This window comes from Stenella coeruleoalba, assembly GCF_951394435.1.
Source record: "Stenella coeruleoalba genome assembly, chromosome: 13".
NCBI classification, from domain to species: domain Eukaryota; kingdom Metazoa; phylum Chordata; class Mammalia; order Artiodactyla; family Delphinidae; genus Stenella; species Stenella coeruleoalba.
In genome coordinates, this window is record NC_137159.1 from 53561332 (window position 1) to 53588425 (window position 27094).

General features: G+C 41.9%; 1 long non-coding RNA gene across 1 annotated transcript in view; it reads left to right on the forward strand.

Moving 5' to 3' along the window:
• The window catches only part of LOC307196347, a 117470-nt gene extending 90955 nt beyond the window's left edge, over window positions 1–26515 (forward strand). The window contains exons 3-4 of the long non-coding RNA XR_013831113.1: window positions 25662–25744; window positions 26176–26515. This is a non-coding gene — a long non-coding RNA (uncharacterized lncRNA). The remainder of the gene's footprint in view (window positions 1–25661; window positions 25745–26175) is intronic.
• Window positions 26516–27094: the final 579 nt, after the last annotated feature.

Sequence of the window (27094 nt, forward strand, 5' to 3'; positions counted from 1 at the left end):
TAATGGAATTGCTTTTATTGTTTTCCCTTTAGGCAAGATGCTAACTTTTGGGAAAGGTATTTTATCACACCAAGAAAGAATCCATCTATTCCTCTGTATGATCAGGCCACCCAAGATGGCTGTTCTCTTGCTCTCTGTACATCCCCTGCTTGACCAGTGCCTGCTTTACCTACACCCTACTCACATGACTGACCTTCCTACATAATTGACCCCATCCCAGCTAGTGATTGTTCTAATCTTTAAATCAGAATATCTCCACCATGATAGCTTATAAAAAGGGCGGTGAGGGGCGTGCTCCTCTGCTAGTTTCCCTGGTAAACTGTGAGCCAACCTGATGTCAATTCCGCCTATAACTGGTAACTTTCCACTCCCCCCAGGAGAGAAGACTGCTGCCATGTCCTACCCTCTGTCTGCCACATGGTAGGGTGTCACTCCAAGACCTTGTTTCTGATGTGTAAACTCCCCCATCCATTAAACCATTGATGTCTCTGTCACTGACTCCAGGCTCTTTCTTTGGTCTTAAGGCTGGGTGAGCACCGGGCTTGCAGGCATGTGGGGTGCAGCCCAACACCCTCTTTTATTAAGAATTTATGAAACAAATCTGAATTCATTGAAATGAATGTTGAATTGAAACGAATGTTGAATTTTATTCAAATGCCTTTTAAGCATCTATGGAAATGATTAATTTTTCTCCTTGGATCTTTTAATATGGTGAATCATATTAACAGATTTATGAATATTGAACCATCCTTGCATTCCCAAGATAAACCCCCACTTACATATGGGTATTATTCTTAAAAGGTGCCACATGAATCTGTTTGTTAATAAGTAATTTATGAATTTTGTCTCAATAATTCATCAGTGAGATTGACCTGTAGTTTTCTTTTTTGTGCCATTTATTAGATTTAGGGATCAGTGTTATGCTGCTTCAAACAAATTATTTGTAAACTCTGGCAGCCAGCCTTCAGAATGGCCCCCAATAATCCCTTCCTCCTAGTATTTACATCCTGTGTAGACTCTGGTATAGAGTTTGTCTGTGTGACTGATAGCATATGGCAGAATCTCACTTCTGAGATTAGGTTATAAAAGACTGTGGCTTCCGTCTTGGGTGTTTCCTTGCCTTTGGCTCTCTCTTGGATCACTTGCTCTGGGAGAAGCAAGCAAGTGGCTCATGTGGCAAGAAACTGAAGTCTCCAGCCAACAGCCAGCAAGAAACTGAGGACTGCCAATAGCCACATAAATGATCTCAGAAGCAGATCCTCCCCCAGTCAAGCTTGGAGATGACTGTAGCCCTGGCTGAGAGTCTGGCTGCCACCTTATGAGAGATGCTGATTCAGAGCCATCCAGCTAAGCTGCTCCTGGATTCCTGAGCCACAGAATCTGAGATAACAAATGTTTGTTGTTTAAAGCTACTAAGTTTTGGGGTAATTTGTTATTCAGCATTAATAATGAATGCATAAGTTTTTCCTTATTTTTAATTGCCCATAGCAGCTTACACAGCATTTGAAGTAAGATTTACTCTATGCTTTGAGTAAAGGATACAGTTTAGTACCATGGAGATAAAGGGAAAGGCACTCTAGGAATGGGAACTAATGAGAACTTAGATAAACCATGTATAAGTAACAGACATCTATAGACTACCTTGCTGAAAAGAAACAGAATAAACATTCTTCTTAAGCACACATGGAACATTCTCCAGGATAGACCATATGCTAGGCTATAAAACAAAACTCAATAAATTGAAAAGGATTGAAATTATACAAAGTATGTTCTCTAATCATAATAGCATGAACTTGGAATTAGTAATAGAAAAAAATTAGGAAATTTACAAATATGCAGAAATTAAACAACATACTATTGAAAAACCAATAGATCAAAGAAGAAATCATAGGGAAACTAGAAGATATTTGAGTGTAAATGAAAGATACCATACTAAAGCAGTCCTTAGAGGAAGTTTTATAGCTGTAGATGCTTCCACTAAAAAAGAAGAAAGATCTCATATAACTAGATGCTCCACCTTAAGATATTAGGAAAAGAAGAGAAAACTAAACACAAAGAAAACAGAAAGAAGAAAATGTAAATATTAGAGCATAAACTAATGAAATAGAGGCTAAGAAGACAATAGAGAAAATCAACAAAAGTAAAAGTTGGTTCTTTGAAAAGATAAAAAAATTGACAAGACCTTAACTAGACTGATGAAGAAAAAAAGAGAAAGGAATCAGCTTATTAAAATCAGAAGTTAAAGAAAGGATATCATCACAGACTTTCCAGAAATAAAATGAATGTAAAGTAGTACTATGAACAAATATATGACAATATATTAATTTAGTTGAAATTGATAAATTCCTAGAAAGGCACAAACTACCAAAACTGACTTCATTGGTGAATTCTACTACACATTTAAAGAACTAATACCAATTCTTCACAGATTCTTCCAAAAATAAAAGAGGAGGAAACACTTCCCAACTCATTCTGTGAAGCCAGTATTACCACGATACCAAAAACCAGACAAAGATTTCATGAGAAAACTACAGACCAATACTTATTACTAGTACAGATACAAAGACCCTCAACAAAATACTAGCAAATCAAATCTAGCAATACATAAAAAGGATTATACACCACGACCAAGTAGGCTTTACCCCTGGAATAAAGGACAAAAACTCCATGATCATCTCAATAGACAGAGAAAAAGCATTTCACAAAATTCAACATCCCTTAATGATAAAAACCTTAAGAAACTAGGAATAGAAGGGAACTTCCTCAATCTGACTAAGGGCATCTACAAATCCCCACAGCTAACATTCTATTTAATGGTAAAAGACTTAAAGCTCTTCTCCTAAGACTCAAAACAAGACAAGGTTGTCTACTCTTGTCACTTCTATACAACATTGTGCTGGAGGTTCTATGCAGGAAAATAAGGCAAGAAAAGAAGTAAAAGACATCAAAATTAGAAGGGAAGAAGTAAAACTATCTCTATTCTCAGATGACATGATTTATATAGAGAACACCCTAAATAATTCACAAAAAAACTATTATCTCTAATAAGTGAGTTCAGCAAAGTTGCAGGATACATGATCAATATACAAAAATCAATTTATTTCTTTACACTAAAAATGAGTAAACTGAAACTGAAATTAAAAACAATTCCACTTACAATAGTGTCAAAATAATAAAGTACTTAGAAATAAATTTGACAAAAGAAATACAAAATTTATACTCTGAAAACTACAAAACATTGTTGGAAGAAATTAAAGACCTAAATAAATGGAAATTCATCTCATGCTTATGGACTGGAAGACATTTTAAGATGGCAATACTCCCCAAATTGATCCACAGATTCAACATAATTTCTATCAAAATTCCAGCTGATTTCTTTGCAGAAATTGACAAGCTGACCCTAAAATTCATATGAAAATGCAAGGGACTCAGATTAGTCAAAATCTTGAAAATGAGGAAAGAGTTGGAGAACTCACACTGCCAGATTTCAAAACTTACTACAAAGCTTAGTAATCAAGACAGTTTGGTACTGGCATATGGATAAATATAATAGATCAATGGAACAGAATTGAGAGTCCAGAAATAAACCCTCAACTTTACGGTCAACTGATCTTTGACAAGGGTGCCAAGACAATTAAATTGGGGAAAGGAAAATCTTTCAAATGGTGCTGGGACACCTGGAGAGCCACATGTATAGAATGAAGTCAAACTCCTACCTCACACCAAATACAAAAATTACTTAAAATGGCTTCAAAATTAAAAACTTTCGTGCTTTAAAAGATACCATCAAAAAAGTGAAAAAACAACCCACAGAGTGGGAGAAAATTTTTGCAAATCATACATCTGATAAGGGACTTGTATTTAGAATATATAAAGAACTCTTACAACTCAATAATAAATAGACAAATAACCTAATTTAAAAATGGGCAAAGGGTCTGAATAGATATTTCTCCAATGAATATATACAAATGACCAATAATAAGCCTGAGAGAAGATGTTCAGCATCATTAGCCATCAGGAAATGCAAATCAAACCCACAATGAGTTAGCATTTTACACCCTCTAGGATAGGTTTAATCGAAAATACAGATGATAACAAGTGTTGGTGGGGAAGTGGAGAATTAAACCCTCATACATTCCTGGTGGAAATTTAAAATGGTACCGCTGTTTGGAAAACATTCTGGCAGTTTCTGAAATGGTTAAACATAGAGTTATCGTATTACCCAACAATTCCACTCCTAGAGATCTATCCAAGAAATGAAAACATATGTCCTCACAAAAACTTCAACGTAAATGTTCATAGCAGCATTATTCATAGTAGTGGAAACAACCCAAATGTCCACCAATGGATGAATCAATAAATAAAATGTATGGGGCTTCCCTGGTGGTGCAGTGGTTAAGAATCCGCCTGCAAATGCAGGGGACACAGGTTCTAGCCCTGGTCTGGGAAGATCCCACATGCTGCGGAGCAACAGAGCCCGTGCGCCACAGCTACTGAGCCTGCACTCTAGAGCCCTCGAGCCACAACTACTGAAGCCCGCGTGCCTAGAGCCCGTGCTCCACAAGAAGAGAAGCCACTGCAATGAGAAGCCCATGCACCTCAACTGGAGAAAGCCCACGTGCAGCAACGAAGACCCAATGCAGTCAAAAATAAATTAAATAAATTTATAATAAATAAATAAAATGTATTATATTCATAAAATGGAATATTTTTCAGCAATAAAAATAAAGTATTGATACATGCTACCATGTGGATGGACCTTGAAAACATTATGCTAAGTGAAAGAAGCCAGTCACAAAAGACCACATATTATATGATTCTATTTATATGAAGTCCCTACAATAAGCAAATCTATAAAGACAAAAGGTAATTAGTGGTTGCCTAGGACTGGTAGGATGGGGGAAGGAAATTTTTGGAGGTGATGGGTAAGAGGTGTAAGAGTTTTTTTGGGGGGTAATGAAAATATGCTCAAATTGACTGTGGGGATATATGTACAGCTCTGTACATACTAAAAGCCATTGAATTGTACACTTTAAATGGGTGAATCATATAGTTATGAATTATATTTCAATAAAGCTGTTTAAAATTGTGCATGGGAAAGGGACTTCCCTGGTGGTCCAGTGGTTAAGAATCCTCCTTCCAAAGCAGAGAATGCGGGTTTGATCCCTGGTCAGGGAACTAAGATCCCACATTCTGTAGGGCAACTAAGCCTGGGCACCACAACTACAGAGCCCACACACCACAACTAGAGAGCCCACACCCCGCAGCTGGAGAACCTGCTCACTGCAACTAAGACCTGATGCAGAAAAAATAAATAAATAAATAAATAAATAAATTAATTAATTAATTAATTAAAATGTGCATGGGGAAATCAGGGATCAGTTTTGCATCTAAAGTGCATGTACATGTTATGAGGAGGGTGGTCCTAGAATTGGCATAATAGGAGACAGGGTGGAGAAGTAGAGGAGTCCCAGCTCACAGAGAGGGGAAGGGCAGTAAACTCAGTGGAGAAAAAATCGGACAATGGTTGCAAATAGATCTTGTCTTAGATGCAGTGCCCTGGCCAGTTGGTAGTAGCTACCTGCTATGCTGCATTGAGAAGGAGTCTTGACTCCCAGGGTTTCAGGGGCAAAGATGCCACAATTGACTACCACTATCTGTTTGCATAATAATGTTAGTTAATATTTATTGAATAGGACCTTTGTGCCAGGCACTGTCCTCAGTAGTTTATGTGCTTCATCCATTTGGTTCTCTTCAGTATTCTGAGGTGGGCATTATTATTGTTTCTAGTTTATAAAGAAGGAATATTTAGCCACAACTGGCTCAAGATCACCCATCTGGTTAGTGGCAGCTCGGGAGTTAGACTCTGGAAGTTTGACACTAGAGTCCACTCTGTTATGCCACAGTGACTCTCCCGAGAGCATGGGAGCCTATTCTTTAAATCTGCCCTCTGGTGGGGGTCAGTCTTACTGGACATGATTAAAGGGGTATTTAGGAAGACTCATCTGCTTAAACATCTTTCCTCCATACTGTGCCTGAGGTCTGGAATCCCGTGGATTTCACTTCTTGGGTCAGTGTTATTTGTTCAGCGTCCCCTGAGAGGGATTCCAGATCATCAGTGAACATCTTCTAGGGATTTACAGTCATTGGCTGGGCGCAGGGCCTGGAGGAGGAGAATGCTAGGGAAATGTCTAGGGGGATTCGGGCTAGAGAAACCAAGTCGTGGGGTGACACAAAATCCCCTCCAACCCTGACAGTCACAACCTTCGGCATCTGGCACTTTTGCCTGAACCTTGCCATACGAGGAGTTTCTAAGGATGCTCTGTGCCTCCGCGTGAGCTTCATGGCTAGGCTAACGCCTCAGGAGGCTTAAATGGACAGGAGTGTGGTGGCCTGGACCTAGGTGTGCTTGGCTTTCCTGGGTGACCTGAATGCAAAGTTGCATGTGCATTTTTTTTTTTTTTTTTTTTACAAGGCAGAGGAAACCTGCAGCCCTGACTGGGATAAACTGGTGCCTACCAAGGCCTGGCACCCCATGGAGTCACCTGCACAGCCTCCCTAAGGTTCTTCTGCAGACACTCAGTCATCAGCCAGCTGCCCCTGGCCCCAGCAGGACCCCTGGCCCCAGCAGAACTCCCAGAGGGGGTATGGGATTTGCTTGCTCAGGGGGTCATCTTTAGTAGAGATCTGGGCCCCTGTCTTGCTCAGCACAGAATCAACACTGATGGGCTCTGAGCCTTCCCCCTGCCCAAAATTCTGACAGGTTGTCCTACTGTGCTGGGGAGGTGTCCTGGGCAGACATAGGCAGAGGTGGTGATATGGAGGGGTGAGGCAGGAGGGCGTTAGTTGGCTAAAATACAGGGGGAAACAATATATATTTCTGCATAACAAATGCAGAAAGGGATGTGAGAAAGATGAACGTGGGTTTTGTGGAACGTGGCCAGCACAGGAGGGATGTGAGAAGCCCCACACCCTGGTTCATATCAGCTTGTTCCTAGCCTGCTCAAGTTTCTCTCTACCCTCTTCTCTGACTTTGCTGTCAGTATTGCCTGGGTTTATATATCAGCTCTGCCACTTACTGCTTGTGAGACCTTGGGGAATTTATTCTCTGAGCCTTGGTGTCCTTGCCTATAAATTAGATGGAATGTCAGCGTAGCGTAGCGCACAGTGTTGTTGTAAAGGCTGAACGAGGTGACACATCAAGCACCTACTGCAGTAGGGGCGTAGCAGGTGCTCAATAAGCGGCGTCTATTCTGTTACAGATATTTTTTTAAAAATGTTTAACATAGAACATTCACCATCTTAACCATTTTTAAGTGTACAATTCAGTGGCATTATGTAATGTGCAGCAATCTTCACTATCCATTTCTAGAACTTTTCTTCATCCCAAACAGAAATTCTGTACCAATCAAGCAATAACGCCCTATTCTCCCCTCCCCTCAGCCCCTGGTAATCTTTAGTCTATTCTCTGTCTCTGTGAATTTGTCTAGTCCAGATATTTCATGTAAGTGGGATCATACAATATTTGTCCTGTTGTGTCTGGCTTACTTAGCATAATGTTTCCAAGGTTCATCCATCTTGTAGCACATATCAGAACTTCATTCCTCTTTAAGGCATAATAAGATTCCGTTGTGTGGATATACCACATTTTGTTTATCCATTCATCTGTTGATGGACATGTGGGTTGCTTCCACCTTTTGGCTGTTGTGCCTATGATAGATATTATAGTCGCACATTATGAAGAAGTAGTTTAGGGGATCAGAGCACAGACGCTGGAGCCACACTGCCTGAAGCCGATCTTTTTACTTACCACCCTGGGATGGTCTTAACCTCTTTGTGCATGAGTTTTCTCTTTTGTGAGATGGGGAGACTAGGCCTTTCTGCTCAGGGATCTTGTGAGGAAGAAATGAGTCAACACATGTAAAGTAACTGAAATTGTTTCTGGCACCTGGTCAACATTCAGGAAGTTAGCTGTTGGGAGTTGATGCCTTTACACCAAGGTACCATATATGAGACCCATCTAAGTGGACTGGTGTTTTCTTACCTCGGGGAACTGGTGGTTGAAATTGGAAAATTGAAAAATTTCCAAGTGCTAGAAGTGAGTAGGTAACTTTGGAGGTCACCTACTTAAACTCCCTCCTCTTACCAATGGGGAAGCTGAGGCCCAGAAAAGATGGGGACGTGGCCAGAGTGACAAAGGCAGAGCTGGAACCAGGCGCCTGCTCCCAACATCTAGACCTTGGCCTTGGCTCCAAGCCTAGTTTCACCAGCTCCCCTCCCCACCCTACGTCCCCCTCTGTGGATACCTCCCTTCTCCAAAGGTCACACTGAGTGACCAAGAGACTTAGGGGCCCGCCTCCCCTTTGACCCTAGCTCAGACACAAGGCCAGCTGTTTGCTGCACTCTGAACACCTCCTGCCCCTTCTCTTACCCACTGTGCCTGGCTAGGGTGTGGAGAGAAGGGAAGGGAGAGAGAGCATCAAAAAAGCTTTACTTGAGAGTGTCTTTTCTAGTGGGGGACGGAATGGGCAGGGAGGAACCCAGGCCCGGCTGGCCCAGGGGTGGTGAGACTTTGGTCGTTTTCGGAGGTACCGGCACTCAGTCAGTGCCTCTGCCCTTCAGCTGTTTGTGTTCTCTTTGTTCATTTTGTTGATTTTCTTTGGGATTATTTTTAGAGAATTCCAGCCTGAGTCCTGCAAAGGGGGACAGTGGAGGTGCAGCCCACACCTGGGCAGAACAAGGCGGACCAGGTGACTTGATGGCACTGAGAACAAAAGAGCATTGCCAGTGAGGACGAAAACCTGGGAGGGAAAGGGACCAGCTGCTAAATGCCCCTCCCCCTGACAGGCTTCTTTGGGAGCTCTTTGATGAAAGAATTCTCTGTTTGTTTGTTTATTCAAAGATGAAATGCCCCCCACCCCGTTGTGAGGAATTCATCTAACATAAGGAAGTTGCGCTGACCTGGGTATGGTGGGGAGCGCTCACAGCTCCTGCCCCCAGTCCCCTGCCCCTGGCCAGGGGGTGGAGAGAAGGGAAGGGAGGGAGAGCATCAAAACAGCTTTACTCGAGAGTGTCTTTTCTAGTGGGGGAAGGAATGATCAGGAAGGAAGGACTGTGACAGCTGATGTCCTAGGGCAGCTTCAGGGAGGAGAGGGGAAAGGGCGCAGCAGGAGGGGCCACTGTACAAGTGAAGGAGCAGCGGGGGGTGGCGCATGGCAGATTTTGTAAATCCGGTGTTCATGATTCCAGGGTAAATCTTTGCTTCTTCCCTCTCTACCATTTTCTTCTCCTCCCCTTCTGTCTTTCCTGGTGTGCTAGTCATCACTGCAGGAAAGATTTTTTTCTTCAATTGTGGGTGGCATGGACAGGATAGTTATTACCTAGTCCCTTCCTCACCTCCCACCCCTCACTCAAGACAGATTCATTTGGGGTTGAGACTGGGAGGCAAGAGTTGGGTTCTAACTGAGGCAATGTGGGGTGAGTCTGAGCATCAGGCTGGGAGAAGCCTTCACCAGGACAGGAGGTGGCTCACCTCTGGAATCCAGGCTGCCAGTGAAAACAAACACCCAATGATGGGGCAGAGGGAGGAAGGGAAGAATCCTGCCCCTGATCCAGCAGCTGAAAGTGAGACGCTGATAATAGAGAGGAGGCCTGAAATGCACCCCATAGAAATGGAGCCACCTGGCACGAGCCTGCTGGGAAAGGAGGCCACATCCGGACTGCCAGGCCGCATTGTGCAAACATGGGGTGTTACCTTCCAAGTCAATAGCACGGTCCCAATGGCCCCCTGGAGCTGGAGGCTGGGAGGGCCTCTAATCTGCAGGCCACAGAGTGAGAAGGAGAACATCCAAGGCCATCTCTTTCTGGCCCTTGTGTGCAAGAGGCTCAGCTTTCCCCCAAAGTCCTGGGGAGCTGCACCCTGGACTTTATATTAGCTCAAATGGTGGTTTTGAGAGCTCTGTGGGCTCCTGACGCATGGTAATAACAGCCAACCTTATAGTACAAGTTCCGGGCACCGTTCTGAGAGATTTTGTCTAAATTACCTCATTCAATCTTCATAACCACCCTACAAGATAGGAATTATCTCCAACTTAGAGAGATGGGGAGGCTGAGGCATGGAAAGCGGGGCAGAGCTGGGATACAAACCCAGCAGTTCGGCTCCAGAGCAGTGCCCTTCACTGTTGGGCAGCACTGCTCCATGGCTCCATGGCACAGGCCAGAGGAGAGATGTGGCCTTGATCGTCCACTGAGAAATCAAACGTCTCAGAGATGTGGCCTGGGGTGTACAGTTGGTGCAGCGATAGCGTGCCCTCAGAACTGACTGTCACCTAACTTAGAGCAGTTATCTGGAGTTATCTGGAGATTTCCTGTGGGACAGAGAACCATGTTGGCCTGATCACTGGTTCTTGCCCTGGGTCTGGCAACTAGGGAGCCCCCCCTGTCTGGTAAAGAGGATTGAGGAGAACTGGAGAGCCTTTTGAATTCTATGCCTCCGCAGCCCTCCTCGCCCTTGCTGGGTGCTAGTTGGTGTCCCTGGGGATCCTTTGACCTGGGAATCAGGTTAAGCAGTGCTCACCTTGGGCCTTGCCCAGTGCTCAGCTTGAATTGCATTGGGATCAAGCCCCTGGCCAAGGCCCAGAGAGATATCTTGGGCCTGGGACAGAGTTACCGCCGGAGGTACACAAGCTTACATTGCGGGTAATGGCAAAGACTTTGGATGAAGTGTCTAAACTGGCTTAACACTCCTTTGGTATTTCTTATTTTATAGATTTATTTCCTGTACGCGTTAAGGATATACTCTGCCTTAATCTCTGGTCCCTGAGGAATGAAAAGCCAGATAAGATTTTTGTTTGTTTATTTTGTCTGTTTAAGGGCTGTACTCCTGTCTCCTGTGCTGGACTTAGCTGGTCTTCCCACTGGGCCTCCAGCCAATAGGCCCAGGTAGGCAGACTGGAGCTTCTAGTGATGTTAGGGATCAAGATGCAATTACTTCCTGATTTCAAAATATATTACAAAGCTACAGTAATCAAAACAGTATGGTACTGGCCTAAAGATAGATACATGGACCAATGGAAGAGAATAGAGAGCTCAGAAATAAATCCATGCATATACAGTCAATTGATCTTCAACAAAGGTGTCAAGAATATGCAGTGGGGAAAGGATAGTCTCTTCAACAAATGGTGTTGGGAAAACTGGATATCCACATGCAAAAGAATTAAATTGGACCCTTATCTTACACCATATACAAAAATCAGCTCAAAGTAGGTTAAAGACATAAATGTAAGACCTGAAACTATGAAACTCCTAGAAGAAAACATAAGGGAAAACCTTCATGACATTGGTCTTGGCAATTGTCTCTTGTTTATGACATAAAAAGCACAGGCATTAAAAACAAAAATAGACAAGTGTGAATTCATCAAGCTAAAAAGCTTATGCATAACAAGTGAAACAGTCAACAGAGTGAAAGGTAACCTATCGAATGGAAGAAAATATTTGCAAACCATATATCTTTTAGGGGGTTAATATCCAAAATGTGTAAGGAACCCCTACAACTTAAAAGCAAAAAACCTAATAACCCAATTTAAAAAATAGGCAAAGGACTTGAATAGATATTTCTCCAAAAAAGACATATAAATGGCCAACAGGTATATGAAAAGGTGTCCAACATCACTAATCATCAGGGAAAAGAAAATAAAAACCACAATGAGATATTACCTCACACCTGTCAGGATGGCTATTATCAAAAAAACCCAAAAAACACATGTTGAGGATGTGGAGAAATTGGAACCTTTGCACTCTGTTGGTGAGAATGCAAAATGGTACAACCACTATAAAAAAAGAATGAAGGTTTCTCAAAAAAATGAAAATAGAATTATCATGTGATGCAGCAATCCTACTTCTGGATATTTATCCAAAAGAAATGGAATCAGGATCTCAAGTTGATATCTGCACCCCCATGTTCATTGCAGCACTATTCACAATAGCCCAGATATGGAAACAACCTAAATATGCTTTGATCAAAGTCGATGCATGGATAAAGAGAATGTGGTATATACATACAATGGAATATTATTCAGCCTTTAAAAAGAAGGAAATTATGCAATATGTGACCACATGGATGAACCTTAAGGACATTATGCTAAGTGAAATAAGTCAGTCACAGAAGTGATACGTCGGTAAGTGCATCATTTCACTTATATGCGGTATCTGAAATAGTGAAATTCACAGAAGAGTAGAATGGTAGTTTTCAGGGGCTGGGGGAGAGTGAAATGGAAAATTACTAATCAATGGGCATGAAGTTTCAGGTAAGCAAGATGAATAATTCCAGAGATTTATTGTACAAAGTTGTACCTAAGGCCAACAATACTGTATTGTACACTTAACAATTTGTTAAAAGGGTAGATCTCATGTTAAGTGTTATTTCCACAATAAAATGATTTTTTTAAATGCAACTAATTTTTGTAGGTTGATTTTGTACCTTGCAACTTTACTAAATTTATCAGCTCTAAGAGTTTCTTTGTAGAATCTTCAGGAGTTTCTACATATAATAATATTATGTCATCTGCAAACATAATTTTACTTCTTCTTTTCTTATTAGGATGTCTTTTATTTCTTTTTTCTTGTCTAGTTTCTCTGGCTGGAACTTCAAATACTAGGTTGAATAGAAGTGGTGAGAGTGGGCATCCTTGGCTTGCTCCTGATCTTACATAAAAGTTCAGTGGAAAAACCATTGAATTTTCAATCAGGTAATCAACAATTACAAGTGCCAACTGTGGTTCAAAGGATCTTGATTTAAATTTTTTTCTAAGCTTGCTTATATAATTACTGTGTTACCCTGGGTCCTGTTCTAACTCCATATACAATAAAATGAGGGACCTGCATTAGATTATAAGGTCCTGCCCTAATTCAACATTTCTTCTAAATCTGTAATTCTAAGACTATTATTTAGCACCTACTAGACATTTAACCAATGGAAGGTATAAGAGAAGAAATATCATTCAATTATTGATCAGTCAACAACTTCTATCAAGCAATTATTATATAGAAAGAAGTATCCTTATTTCCCTCCTTGGGGAAGTTTACAATCTGTAAGGAAGGTAATGCATACATATATGGGAAGTTCAATATCAGTAATAGAAATGTAACAGTGCAGTACAAGAAGGCAGTACATGATGCATTGGCAAATGAAGGGCATGGGAACAGTTTTCTCATCAAGCAGTTCATAGAGTAGCTGATATAGCAAGATTTATTCTCAACAAAGGGATCACAGCAAAATACATGGCCAACACGAGTGGCATTATGAAGAATTAGGTCAGGAATTCAGAGAAGAGAATTGGCTAGAATTGTTGGGGATGGGTTTTGGAAGAGATGTGTGTGTAGTGGATATTTGCAGGGGTTTGGCTCCTGTGTCCATTCTCCCTTATTTAGGAAACTATCCTGATTTCTTTCTGAGAAGCACCCCTCCCCAGCCCCATCAGCCCAGGAACTGCAGGTTGGGTTACCGGTGGGAACACCAAATTCCTCCCTCCATCTCCCAATTATAAGATTGGTCCAGGGATGGACTTATGACCCAATCACAGCCAAGGAACACATGCAACATCTGCTGGGGCTATTAGGAGAGAGGAAAGTTCTCTTTCTCACTGGGCTTGAACTTGGAGTTCACCTTGCCATGCAGACCTCTTGCCACCACAAATGTAGAGTCTGTCTGAGAGTTGTGCCAATCTGGAGTAAGCAAGACCAAGAGATGACACCAGGTACTAGTGACTTCATCCAAGACCCTGAATCAAGCCATGCCTGAAGACATACCTGTCCCCTGGACTTTTCAACTGTGTAGTCAGTACATTTTCTTTCTTCTTATACGAATTTGGGGTTGGTTTTCTTGGAACAGAAAGTATATTGTTACAATGTGGCCCTTGAACTAGATTTGAGTGGATGGAGGTGAATGAAGAGGGCAACCCAAGCAGATGTTGCCATACGGAAAAGAAAGTGGTATTCATGGAGCTGTATAGAAACGTACTGGAGAGAGGGTCTTGGTGGACAATGTGCAAAGTGCCCTGCAAGAGAGTATGTGTTTTCACTCTTCTGGGTACATTTATCTATGTTAACAAATGCAGTGGGATTACTGGGGGGTGGAATGTAATGCAAGGACAGAGGTAGAGAGAGAGGGAGCACTAAAAATAATGAGGGATAAAATGAGGGATAAAAGCACTAAAAATAATGAGGGATAAAAATAAAAATAATACAAATATATATATATATTTGTATTTATATATTTATAAATACATATAATACATATGTACATATACATATAAATGTATGTATATACATATGTATATACATATATGTATATACATATAAATATATATATTTATATATATATTTATATTTATAAAAATAAAAATAATACAACAAGTGTTCACTGAACACTTTACTATATGCTAGGCACTATGCTAAGCATTTGTTTCCTCATTTAATTCTTTCAACAGCCATGGTATTATTATTTATCAATTTTACAGATGGGAAAACTGAGGCACAAAGAATTTGCCCAAAATGACCCAGTTAACACGTGTCAGAGCTGGGATTTTAACCTGAAAACCCAAGCTGACTAGATCCTGCCTACTTTACCTGCCTCCTTCTGCTTCTACAGATGTGGCCTCTGCCTTGGGGTAGCCGTGGGCCAGCAAGGTGGTGAGGGAGGGAAAGGACACAGCTGTTGCAACAGGGGCCACAGGAGAATACAGAATTCAAATCATTTTTTCCCAGAGCTGGTCCTGATTTGACAATTTGTTCATATTCACTTATTTTTTTTAAAGTTTGTGGCTGGGCAAATGCTAGAACTCTGGCTCCTCTGCCCTCAATCAACACCAGTCCTTGGGACCGGTGGATGACTCCAGGTGGCTGCCCCTAGTCAGTTCTGACAACCTCCTGGGCTGGCGGAGACACCGAGAGGGAAGCAAGTCTTCTGGACCAGCTTCTCACTGGCCCCGGCTTGCTCCCTCCTCCTCCCTGCTTCTTTCCGGCTATGCATCTTTCCCTTGGATTGCCTCAGGAAAAGGAAAGAAGAAATGTTTTTTAAAAAGAAGTTTAATGAAACCAAACACTTGTATTTCCATCTATTGACATTGGATTTGTGCTTCTCCAGCCCAGCCATTTGGGACAAGTCTTTAACTGCCTCTCTTCGCCTGACGGTCTAATGCAAACAGACCATAGAAAAATAAACTCTCCCCCCAAATATTATCTTAGGCCTCATTTTATCATGCTTCCTTGAGCTGTCTCTGTAAAAGGGAAGAAAAGAGAATGTGGGTTTTAGTTTGGGCAGGGCTGGAGAGGGCCCCCCACCCATTCTCCCCCATGTGGTCTGCTTCCCAGAGCACTCACTACCCATCCCATTTCCATTAGGCCTCACTCAGGCCCGTCTCCTCTCCAGTTCTTGTTCATTCACCTGTAAAATGGGCTACTAACACCTGTCTACAAGATTGCTATAAGATAGAGGTGGCAAACACAAGTACCTCTGGGACTCAGAAAACAGGGAAAGTGTAAAACAGGGTGGTAGGCTCTGCTGTAACTAGAGAGAAAATGCCCCTTACCCAAATGGTCTCATTCAGCTTAAAACAAACAAACCAAAAAGCTCAACAAGCAAAAACACTCTTGCAAGCCAAAACAAAACATAGTCCCAAGCTGGGTTTGGGCTTAGGGCTACCCATTTTCAGTTCCACAAGGATTTTGACAGAATGTTTGAAAGATGTGGCTTAAAGTCCATATACCTCTAGGATGGGTGATTGTCACAATTTATCTTCTAAGGCGGTGATTGTCACAATTTATCTTCTAAGGACCCTCTCTCCCCGCAGGTGGGCTCTGATGGGGTGGAGAGATGGGGAGAAAGACTATGGATGTGCAGAGCCTGGGGAGACTTCTTAGGGGATCAAAAGCTTAGTGAGAGAAGGCTGGGCCAATGGAGGCCATCTTGATTCTTTCTCTAGCCCCCAACCTCTCCCCAGTTTGGAGCCTTTTTAACTATTAGCTGCCAATTTCTGGGTTCTGACTTCTGCCCAGTTCCCTATCCTCCTTTTCCCAGATTCTCTCCTAATTATATACTGTATCGATCAGGATGGGCTATTATGCTGCAGAAATGAACAACCCTAAGATGTCCATGGCTTAAAACAAAGGCTTACATCTTGCTTATGCTATGTGTCTGTGACATCTTAGCAGGGGCCTCAGGCTAACAGAGCAGCCACCTTCTCAGATATCCTCAGAGGCTGTGCGGGTGCTGACCGGCAAGCAAATGCTTTGGCATGAAAGTGATACATGTAACTTCCACTCACAGTTCACTAGCCAGGAGTAAACACATGCAACCTCCCAACCACAAGGTGGGTGAAATGGCATGCTAGAAATATGCTCAGAAATATTTGATAAACAACATTCATAAAACAGTCCTTCCTTTTCATGGTTCTGATATGCACAAATTTCAGTTATCATGATTTAGTTAAATAATACCAGTCCCCAACAAAATGGTTCAAATTTGCATCACCATAGTACATGACTGTAATTGCATAGAGTACAAATTTCACTGCCCACTCTTCAGGTCACAGACCACTTTGTAAACAACACATGTGCATCATGATGTGAGCAATAGCGTCAGTTCTTTCAAAGTCTGTCTGTGATTGGTCACCATGCAGCTGCTACTCAGTTCATGCACAGACAGCAGTGCATATAGCTACGTTGCCTCTTTATCTCCCTGTGATAAACTAATATGATATCTTACAAATATAGATAATCTATAGAGGGTTAGATAACAAAAATACAAGTACAACAGAGAAACAAAAAGTGTTAATGCTGGAAGTGAAATTGGATGTGAATAGAAGATATGGAAATGGCAACCGCAAAACAAAGATAGGATGAGACATGGGGCCCTAGAAGTGATGTCTCAAACCATACTGGAAAGTCCAATGAGTATAAAAAACAAGATAAAGTCACTTTATCATCTTTTAGTTTATATTGCACTAGAAACAGAAAGCCACTTAAGGTTGAAACGGAGGTTTTTTTTTTTCTATTTTGGATTGAAGACTGTAATATTTTAAAATCCTAATTAGTCTGGCTAGTATTCAGGCTGAAGCATTGAAGTAAGTTGCCGCATCAAAAGAAAAAGGTAATTACAAGAAGACTGAAGAAGAACTTTTGCTGCCAATAAAGGCTTGTTTCACTATTTCATAATTCAGCATGAGATGACTGATGTTGAGCTACTGGTGAAGATGCTAGCTCAGATAAGCATGCTACAGTGAAATTTGCACCCAAATTCCAAGAAAACGAACATGTCCCAGAGGAAGTGACGCCGGCGAAAAAACTTCACCTTAAAGGAATGCTCATAGACATTTCATGGCATTGCAAGAAATATTGCAAGCCAATCCAAATTTAGAAAGAAGTGTGAAAAAGCACTAAGGCATAGACAAGATGCTTGCTCTGTAACATCAGTTATATAATGAGAAGAAGAAGGCAGGAACTGTTCAAACTACTTTTGATAAGTTTTTTTATAAAAAACCAAAACACTGTAATTTTCAATGTTTCTAATGTTTTAAATTACAGTGTAATATGTAAATATTAGTTTTACTAATTTTTCATTTCCCAGTGCATTTGGAACTTACAGTAAGAGTTTTTCACATTTTGACAGAATTTTCTAAAGGTCACAGAACAATTGTAATTTTCCCCATCGATTATCAAGATCACTTTGCAGGGTTTCAACTTACACAGGCATTTTTATGGTCCTGCACGATCCTGCAAAGCGAGGACTGCCTGTGTATATACCTGGTTTGTGCAGAGTTAGATTACAATTCCTCCACATCTGCTTGTGCCAACTCAATTATGTGGAGTGTAAGGAAAATTCTGGAAAAAGAACTTGAGCCACTAGAGTTAGGTAGGTATAGGGGTTCCAGGTATAGTTCGGAGGCTGTTATCCAACCCCAACCTGATCCAGCCACGCTGATGGCCTCTGTGTGACTCCGAGTGGGAAAGAGCTTTGTGGGCAACATGAGATGAACTGCCCCCATTTAGGGCCCATGCCATCCTGCTGTGGGATCCAGACAAAGGGAATGTGTTTCTTTACTTATTTCATGGGAGGGTAGATATATGAAATACAACTGAAATAGATACTCAAACCCTGGTCAGGGCTGAGCACCCACGAGCCTCCTCAGGCCATCTGGGCCCTGTGGCAATGCTGGAACACCCAGAGGCTGTCTGAGGCCCAGGAGCAGCAGTGCCAGTGAGAGCCACCAGTCCCGGGGAGAGTGGAGAGGGCTGCTGTCAGCGCTGGGTGCAAGCAGCAGCCTCAGAAGAGCGTTGAGAGCAGGAGCTGAACGACAGTTTGATCTGTTGAGAGTGTGTGAGCTCTAGAGAGTTGCTCAGATGTTCCGGGCAGCAGGGGAGGATTAGTGGAAAGAGCTTCGCAAGGGTGCTGAGGTTCCAAAGTTATATTTAAGAGGAGCTCCACACCAGGGCAATTTAGGCTATGTTAATAAGAATTCAGGGCTTCCCTGGTGGCGCAGTGGTTGAGAGTCCGCCTGCCGATGCAGAGGACACGGGTTCGTGCCCCGGTCCGGGAGGATCCCGCATGCCGCGGGGCGGCTGGGCCCTTGGGCCATGGCCGCTGAGCCTGCGCGTCTGGAGCCTGTGCTCCCAACGGGAGGGGCCGCGGCGGTGAGAGGCCCGCGTACTGCAAAAAAAATAAAAATAAGAGCTCATTTTCCACAGTAGCAGTGAGGCCTGGGGACGCTGAGGTTGTGTACAGATAGCATGGCGGTATACTTTATTGTTCAAACTGGGAATATTTTTAAAGTAAAAGAGATTGCTATGAATAATTAAATCTTTTCATAATTACGTGTACTCACCTGTGTTACAGATGGAATCCAGGTCATTGTAAATTAGAGGTCTTATCAGAATTAGTGAAAATAAATGAATTTGTCCTACCTGGTGCTACATACAGGCTGGGTTCCCTGGAAGTGGACTTTGAGATGGAGATTAGTGGGCAGGACATCTATTAGGGAGAGCTCCTGGGATTAATACCTGTGGAAGGCAAGAAGGAAAGGCAGTCTTATCAAAGACCTCAGTGACTGGGGCTGGGACGACCTTCACAGTTTTTGCAAGTTGGTGTGAGGGGGACTGGCCTCTGTTCTCCACACCCACCAGTCATTGGATATGGCTGTTCCTGAGGGCTCTCCCCAGCTGAGGGCAGATTTCTGGAGGAGGTCTGACAGCTGGCAGCACTCCCAGCAGTCCCGAAGGAGGGGTCAGGGTGGCATAGCACAGCATCTACCCCCCCAAAGGTAGAGAAGAGTTTGAGTACAAATATTACAAAGGTATACACTTGAAGTTTAATCATTAGTCAAATCCTGCCAAGGAAAGATCCTATTGCATCAGCTTTGAAGAAGAGTTGGGACTTAATGTAATTAGCATACCAATGGCTCATCTGCAAAAAGAGGAACTTACTCTCTCAAACTGATTAAAAACAAAAAAAGCACTAACCTTCTTGGTACTTCTTAGAAAGCTTTTTCTCTAAGGTAAATGTCTATGTGGTAATGTTTGTATTTCAGATACTGACACAGGGCTTATAATGTTCTAGGCACAGTGTGATGTTGTTGAAATGTTATTTAATTCTTATAACAAACCTATGAAGTAGGCACTACAGACAAGGAAACAGAGACCCTAAGATTAAGTAATCGAACTCAAGTGGTGGCGCCATGATTTGGATCAAAGTATTATACCTCCAGAGGCTGTGCTTGTAACCATTCTGATATGCTGGCTCTTGATCCCACACTTTAATTTAGTAGACAGTATATCCCTGCAAAGTAATTTAACAAGTATTTATTGAGCTCCTATTGGTTGCCCATGTCTAATCTTTTTTTTTTTTAATTTATTTATTTTTGGCTGTGTTGGGTCTTTGTTGCTGCGTGCGGGCTTTCTCTATTTGCAGCGAGTGGGGGCTACTCTTCATTGCGGTGCGCGGGCTTCTCATTACAGTGGCTTCTCTTGTTGTGGAGCATGGGCTCTAGGCGAGTGGGTTTCAGTAGTTTTGGCACACGGGCTCAGTAGTTGTGACTCACGGGCTCTAGAGTGTGGGCTCAGTAGTTGCGGCACACAGGCTCAGCTGCTCCACAGCATGTGGGATCTTCCCAGACCAGGACTCAAACCCGTGTTCCCTGCATTGGCAGGCGGATTCTTAACCACTGCACCACCAGGGAAGTCCCATGTCTAACCTTTGAGGAAAATAAAAACCTCTTCTCTAGGGTGATACAAAGAAGTAAAATAATAACAACTATAGTAATAGCTAACATGTAGTGAATTCTTACAATGTGCCAAGCACTGTCCTAACAGCTTTCCATGCATCACATCCTTTAACCATGCTGAAAACTTAGTGCCTGCCCAGAAGGAGATTCTGATTAGTTAGAAAGTGAGGCAGAAAATAGTTACATAACCATATGTAAGACATGAATGATTAGGGACCCTGATATGCAGGACTGGCTGTCACTGGGTGAAGTGGTCAAAGAGGGACAGGCATGGTTCAGGTCTAGGGGAAAGATTACAGGGTGTCCCCCTCCAGGTAATTAAAAAATAAGCATTACTATAAACAACAAAATAAGAGTAAAGAAATACAAGAAAATTTATAGTTTTCCCATGATGATTATTTCAGTACTTTTAAAAGAAATCTTCTGGTAACAAATTCTTTGGAATCAAACGATGCTTTTAGTTGTCCGTGCTTTGCTGGTGCTAAATTTGGCGTGGTCTGCAGTTTGGGTAATCCAGTTCTAGGGGAAGAAGAGCTTATTGTGGGCCTGTAGAATCAGCAAGCTTCATGGATCTTGAAGGATGGGTAGGATTAAGAAAGGGGAGAGAGGAGGAAAGGCTGTGCCTGGCTGGAGGGGCAGTGAAGAACTGGGAACCCTGGCCTCGCTGGAGCACATGGTGTGTGCAGGGAAGCAACTAGGTTGGGCAGATAGTTTGGGTCTGTATTTTAAAGACCTTGAATTCCTGGTCAAGGGGTATGTAATACACCCCACATGCTATGGGACTCTGTGGGAGGTTGATGCAATTTTGTTCCTGGCATTGTCTTTCCTCCCCTAAATCTGAATGGCCAGGAAGCCAAGGTACTCAAAGCCCCCTTGAGCAGAAGTCCCAAGTAATGGGTACCTAGGATCCCTGTGACCCCAGTGGCACTGGCTTATGCTGTGCTCTGACTCTCTGCAGTCGCTGTTAACACCTGGGCCTTCCTCATTGCCCAGCTGCCCCTCTGAAGGGACCTTACCAGCTCAAGGTTCTGGGCAGCTGCACAGAGTTGGGGGCTGACAGGAAGGGGCCCTAGGCCTCCCTCTGCCCTGCTACCCAGTAGTTCCCTTCTCTTGCCAAGAGTGACCCATCAGGTGTAAGCGCTCCAGCCATCTTGGTTTCACCTTTCCCTCCTTCCGCCAAACGGTTAAAACACTTCATTCTACAAACACACCACAGACAAAGCCAATCTTGCAACTGCTCTGACCTGAAGCCTGCCGCAAGGCAGAAGAATGGCGAGAATGCATGGGGATGCTTTTACTGTGGTGCTTTTGAAGAAAAGGCCCAGGGCTTGGCTGTAGCATCAGGTAACGGAGGCAGATGTGGATTTTTAAAGACCTAAGACGGCAATGCTGTGTCACCCGCTCTCTTTCTCCTAGTAACAGTGGGATCATAACTGCAGCTCAGGGAAGGTGCCTCACGGTTTTCTACTCTGTCAGGCACTTTCAGCTGCTGTCCTAAATTGCTACTCTATTAAGAATTTCCAGATTATTGGTGGTTGCTTCCTTTTTCTGAAGAAAAATTCAAACATTGTTTTTCCACTTTCATCCTTTGCATTCAGGTCAAAGCCTCTGGCTTCTCTCTTTGTTAGAATGAAATATCCCAACCTGGCTGAATTCAGGATGGAAATGTTTGTGGATCTTTTGGCCAAGTGCCAGTAGGAGGGGCATAGGGGCTGGAGAATCTCTGAAAACCCAGAGGAGCTGGGTTCCCACTACCTGCAGGCGTGCTCCTGTGTGCATTTGTCCAGACTGCAAATTTTCCTTCCTGGCCTTAGTTTCTGCTCTCTGGATTCACATTATGTTCCTGTCCCTCGGGCCCGGCCCAGCCCTTTGCATGAAGCCTTCCACAAGCCCCGCCAGGCCACAGTGACCTGTCCCTGCCTACACAACAGTCAGCTGGGTACAGCCTGATCCAGGATTCCGCTACATGCTCTTATTGCTTAGCTGTGAGCCTGCTTTCCTTAAGAAGATGGAAAGCTTGATGAAGGCAAAGACTATGTTTTCTCAGCAGCGGGCTGAGTAGAAAGTATAGGTGAATGAAATGTAATTGTACCAATTGAAAGATGGCTTAGTCAAGGCCTTTCCTGAGGATGCCAAGCTATTATAAATAACAAGATGGAAAACTTAACCTTAGCAGGGTTCTTCTCAGGGGGAGTGTGAGGGCAAGTTGCACACACTTTGATCTGTCTCATGGAAAGAAGGAAAGTGTGGCTGGAAGAGACACTCCGAGGCATTCAGCAGATAGTTGCTACGCTTCTTTTCTAAGGAGTTTGCAAGTGTGAACCAGAGTCCAACTGGTTGGAAAGACAGTAGGGAGGCTGGGTTACATTTCCCCCGTCACCAAGGAAAGCTGGTATGGCCTCTAAATACCTGTGCCCAAATGTGTTTGAAGGGCCCCATCCTATGAGCCTGCCCTGGCACTCACAGCTCTCCATCTGGTCTGGTAGCCGTAACACAAACATAGTATACTCTTAATCCATCCTTTAAAAATAAATGAATGCACAAAACGAATTGAAATGAACTAATTGAGCCTTTCCTCCCCGGAGGAAAATGATTATTCATGTTGAACTCTCTCTTGGTTGAAAGGGAAGGGCTTCCCTGGTGGCGCAGTGGTTGAGAGTCCGCCTGCCGATGTAGGGGACGTGGGTTTGTGCCCCGGTCCGGGCGGATCCCACATGCCGCGGAGCGGCTGGGCCTGTGAGCCGTGGCCACTGAGCCTGTGCGTCCAGAGCCTGTGCTCCGCAACGGGAGAGGCTACAACAGTGAGAGGCCCGCGTACCGCAAAAAAAAAAAAAAAAAAAAAAAGGATTAAAGAAACTATTTCTGCCATTTGTGTTCTCTATCCTTGATAGTCTCAGTGTGGTCCATGGACAGCATCAGTATCAATACTTGGAAGCTTGTTAGAAATGCAGAATCTCGGGCCCCACCCCAGACCTACTAGATTTGAGTCTGAACTTTAAAGAGATTTATATGTGACGCTCTATAGAACACAGAGAAAATAATCTAATGGTCTAAGTCTGGAGTTTGGAACTACAAATAAATCCCTAATGTGAATAATGGCATCTCCAGACCATCTGTCAAGCAATATCTTTATTGAAATCTACCATGTGCCTAGTCCTGAGTTAGGCACTGCAGGAAAGAAAGAGGCAGCGGCAGGTCCAGTGAGTGAGGGCCCACAATGGGATTTCAGCCCCGAACCCTACCCACCCCTCCCTGTACAAGCCCTGACTGAGGGGCGGAATTCTCTGCAGCACAGCCTCTGGGGTGACACCAGTCACATGGATGGCCCTTGTTTTAAGCAATAACAAGTCAGTAAGATTGAGCTACCAAATCTTCAGGGAGGACAGCCCAGTTCTAACCTCCGTCATAACATTTTTCTTTTGCGATGAAGCATTGCCAGGTTTGCTGAAAGCTCATTCAGTGTTGTTAAAGCTCAAGCACTCAGGCCTCCCCAGTTTCAGGGTGGGGATTGGGGATGTAGTCCTGGCCTATTAGCCCAGAAGCACAGCTGAGCTGTTGAAGTCTGTGCTCCGTGCATTGTATCTTGTGAATGGAGTTGTTTCTGAGCACAAAAATGTGGTTTCTGGAGTCAGACTGCCCTGAGTTCATTTCTAGGCTCTGCCATTTGCTAGCCTTGGGACCTGGTGCAAGCCTCAATTTTCCAACTATTAATAAAATAATACTTTATTTCCTGCTTAATTTGGATAAAATCAAATTTCTCTTTTTATGAATTTTTTTTTCTTTTTTTTTTTTTTTTGCGGTACGCGGGCTTCTCACTGTTGTGGCCTCTCCCGTTGCGGAGCACAGGCTCCGGACGCGCAGGCTCAGCGGCCATGGCTCACGGGCCCAGCCGCTCCGCGGCATGTGGGATCTTCCCGGGCCGGGGCACGAACCCGTGTCCCCTGCATCGGCAGGCAGACTCTCAACCACTGCGTCACCAGGGAAGCCCTTATGATTTTTTTTGATGTATCTAAGAAATCTTTGCCAAGGTCATAAAATTTTTTTCCTTCTAGACGTTATATAATCTAAGGTTTTATATTTAGATCTATGATCCATTTTTAGTTTTGAATACGCTACAAGGTGTGGAGGGTACAGAGAGGTTCTTTCTTTTCTTTTTCTTTCTGTTCTTACCTTTGTTTTTTCTTTTTGACCTATAGACGTGTAATCGTTCCAGTACCATTTATCAAAAAGACCATCCTTTATCCTTTGAATTGCATTTCCACTTTTGTGAAAAATCACTGACAATATATCTGTGGGTCTGTTTTTGAACTCTCTATTCTGTTCAATTGATCTCCATGTCTGTCCTTTGGCCAATACCACTGTTTTGATTTCAGTAGCTTTATGACAAGCCTTGAAACCAGGTAGTAGAGGACTACAGACTTTGTTCTTCTTTATAAAAAATACCTTGGCAATCCTAGTTGGGTTCTAGTTCCACATAAATTTTATAATTGACTTGTTAATTGCTACAAAAAAGGTTGCTGGAATTTTGCATTGGATCTATAGATAAATTTGGAAAGAATTAACATCTTTACAACAAGGAATGGATTCTTCTAATTCATGAACGTAGTATATTTCTCCATATATTTATGTTTTAATTTCTCTCAGAAATATTCTGCAGTTTTCAGTATATAGGTCTCGCATATCTTTTGTTAAATTTATTTCTAAGTATATTTGTCACTCTTGTAAATTAACTTTTTTCAATTTCATTTGCTAATTGTTTGCTGTTAGTAGATAAAAACAAAATTAATTTGTATATTAACTTTATAACATGCAACCTTGTTAAATCCATTCATAGTTTTAATAATAGTTTTGTAGATTCTTTAGAATTTTCTACCTAAGAAATCATGCCATCTGCAAATAGTTTGTTTTTCTTCCTTTTTGATGTTTAAACCATTTATTTCTTTTTATTGCCTTGTTGCAATGGCTGGCACCACCAGTATGATGTTGAACAGAAGTTATGAAAGTAGACATCCTTGCCTGTTCTCAGACTTACTGGGAAAGTGTTCAATATTTCATCTTTATACCCTTGATCATACTGAAAAAGTTCCTCTCTATTTAGATTGCTGAGAGTTTTTATCATAAATACATGCTACATTTTTTCAACTGCTTTCTGTGCATCTATCAAAGTGGTCATATTATTTTTCTCCTCTAACCTGTTAATGTGGTGAATTATATTGATTAATTTTTGAATATTAAATCAACTTTGCCTTCCTGGGATGAACCCTAGTTGGTCATGACATATTATTCTTTTTTAGATATTGTTGGGTTTAATCTGCTAATATTTTGTTAAGAATTTTTACATTTATGTTCATAAGGGATATTAACCTCTTTTATATATGCATTTGACAGGTTTTAGTATTAAAGTTTTGATGGCCTCATAAAACAAGTTGAGAATTGTACCCCATCCTCCTCTATTTTCTGAAAGAGTTTGTGTAAGTTTGAGCTTTTTTCTTCTTTGAATGTTTGGTAGAATTTACCAGTGAAATCACCTGTGCCCAGAATTCAGCTTTTCTGTTTCATCTGTGTAAATGTTAGGGATTTAGAGTTTTAAAGAATTTTTTTATTTCCTCTATTTTGTAGAAATCATTGATATAATTTCTTTAAAACATTCTTTAAACATTCCTTTAAAACATTCTCATATTCTCTTTTTATTATTTTAATGTCTGTAAGATCTGTTGTGATAATCCCTTTTCATTTCTGATATTGATAATTTGTGCTCTCTTTCTCAGGCAGTCTAATAAAACTTATCAAATTTTTTTGTTCTTTACAAAGAGACAACTTTGGGGTTTGCTGATTATTTTTATTGCTTGTCTGCTTCTTATTACATTCATTTCCACTCTCATATTTATTGTTTCTTCTACAGTCATCCCTCAGTATATCTGCAGGGGATTGGTTGCAGGACCCCCACATATACCAAAATTCACGGATGCTCAAGTCCCTTATATGAAATGGTCTAGTACAGTTGGCCCACCATCTCCTTGGGTTCCACATCCATGGACTTGGACGATAGGCTATACTTTGGTTTACTTTAGGTTCAAGTGGAATCTTCAGTCGCTGATTTTAGACCTTTGTTCTTTTTGAATATAAGCATTTAAATCCATAAAATTCCCTCTAAGCACTCCTTTATCTACATCTCACAAGTTTTGTTGTATTTTTACCATCATTACATTTTAGATATTTTCTTATATCTCTCTGATTTCTTCTTTCACCCATGGGTTGTTTAGAAGTGTGTGTTTAATTTCCTAATATTTGGGTTTTTCCAATGTATCTTATTTTTATTGATTCCTAATTTATTTACATTGTGATTAGAGGATACACACTACTATTATTTCAATCTTTTTATTTTATTAGGACTTTGTTTTTAGCCTGGATGTGGTCTCTCTTGGTGAACTTGTACAGCTGAAAATAATGTCCTTCATTTGTTGGGTGTAGTGTTACATAAATATCAGTAAGTTGTTCTGAAGCTCTAGGTCTTTACTGAATTTTTTGTCTGGTGGGTCTATCAGTTGCAGAAAGAAGTGTTAAAATATCCTGTTATAATCGTAAATTTTTCTATTTCTTTTATTCTGTCATTTTTTGCTTCGTGTATCTTGAGCTTCTATTCTTACACACGTGCACATTTATGATTATTATTGACCATTATACTTTAAGTTTATCCCTTTTTAAAATTTATTTTTAAACTAGTTTGAAGAAAAATTGACAATTTTAATTGTATATATTTAAAGTATACAATGATGATTTGATATACATTATAGAATGATTATCAAGATCAAGACAATTAA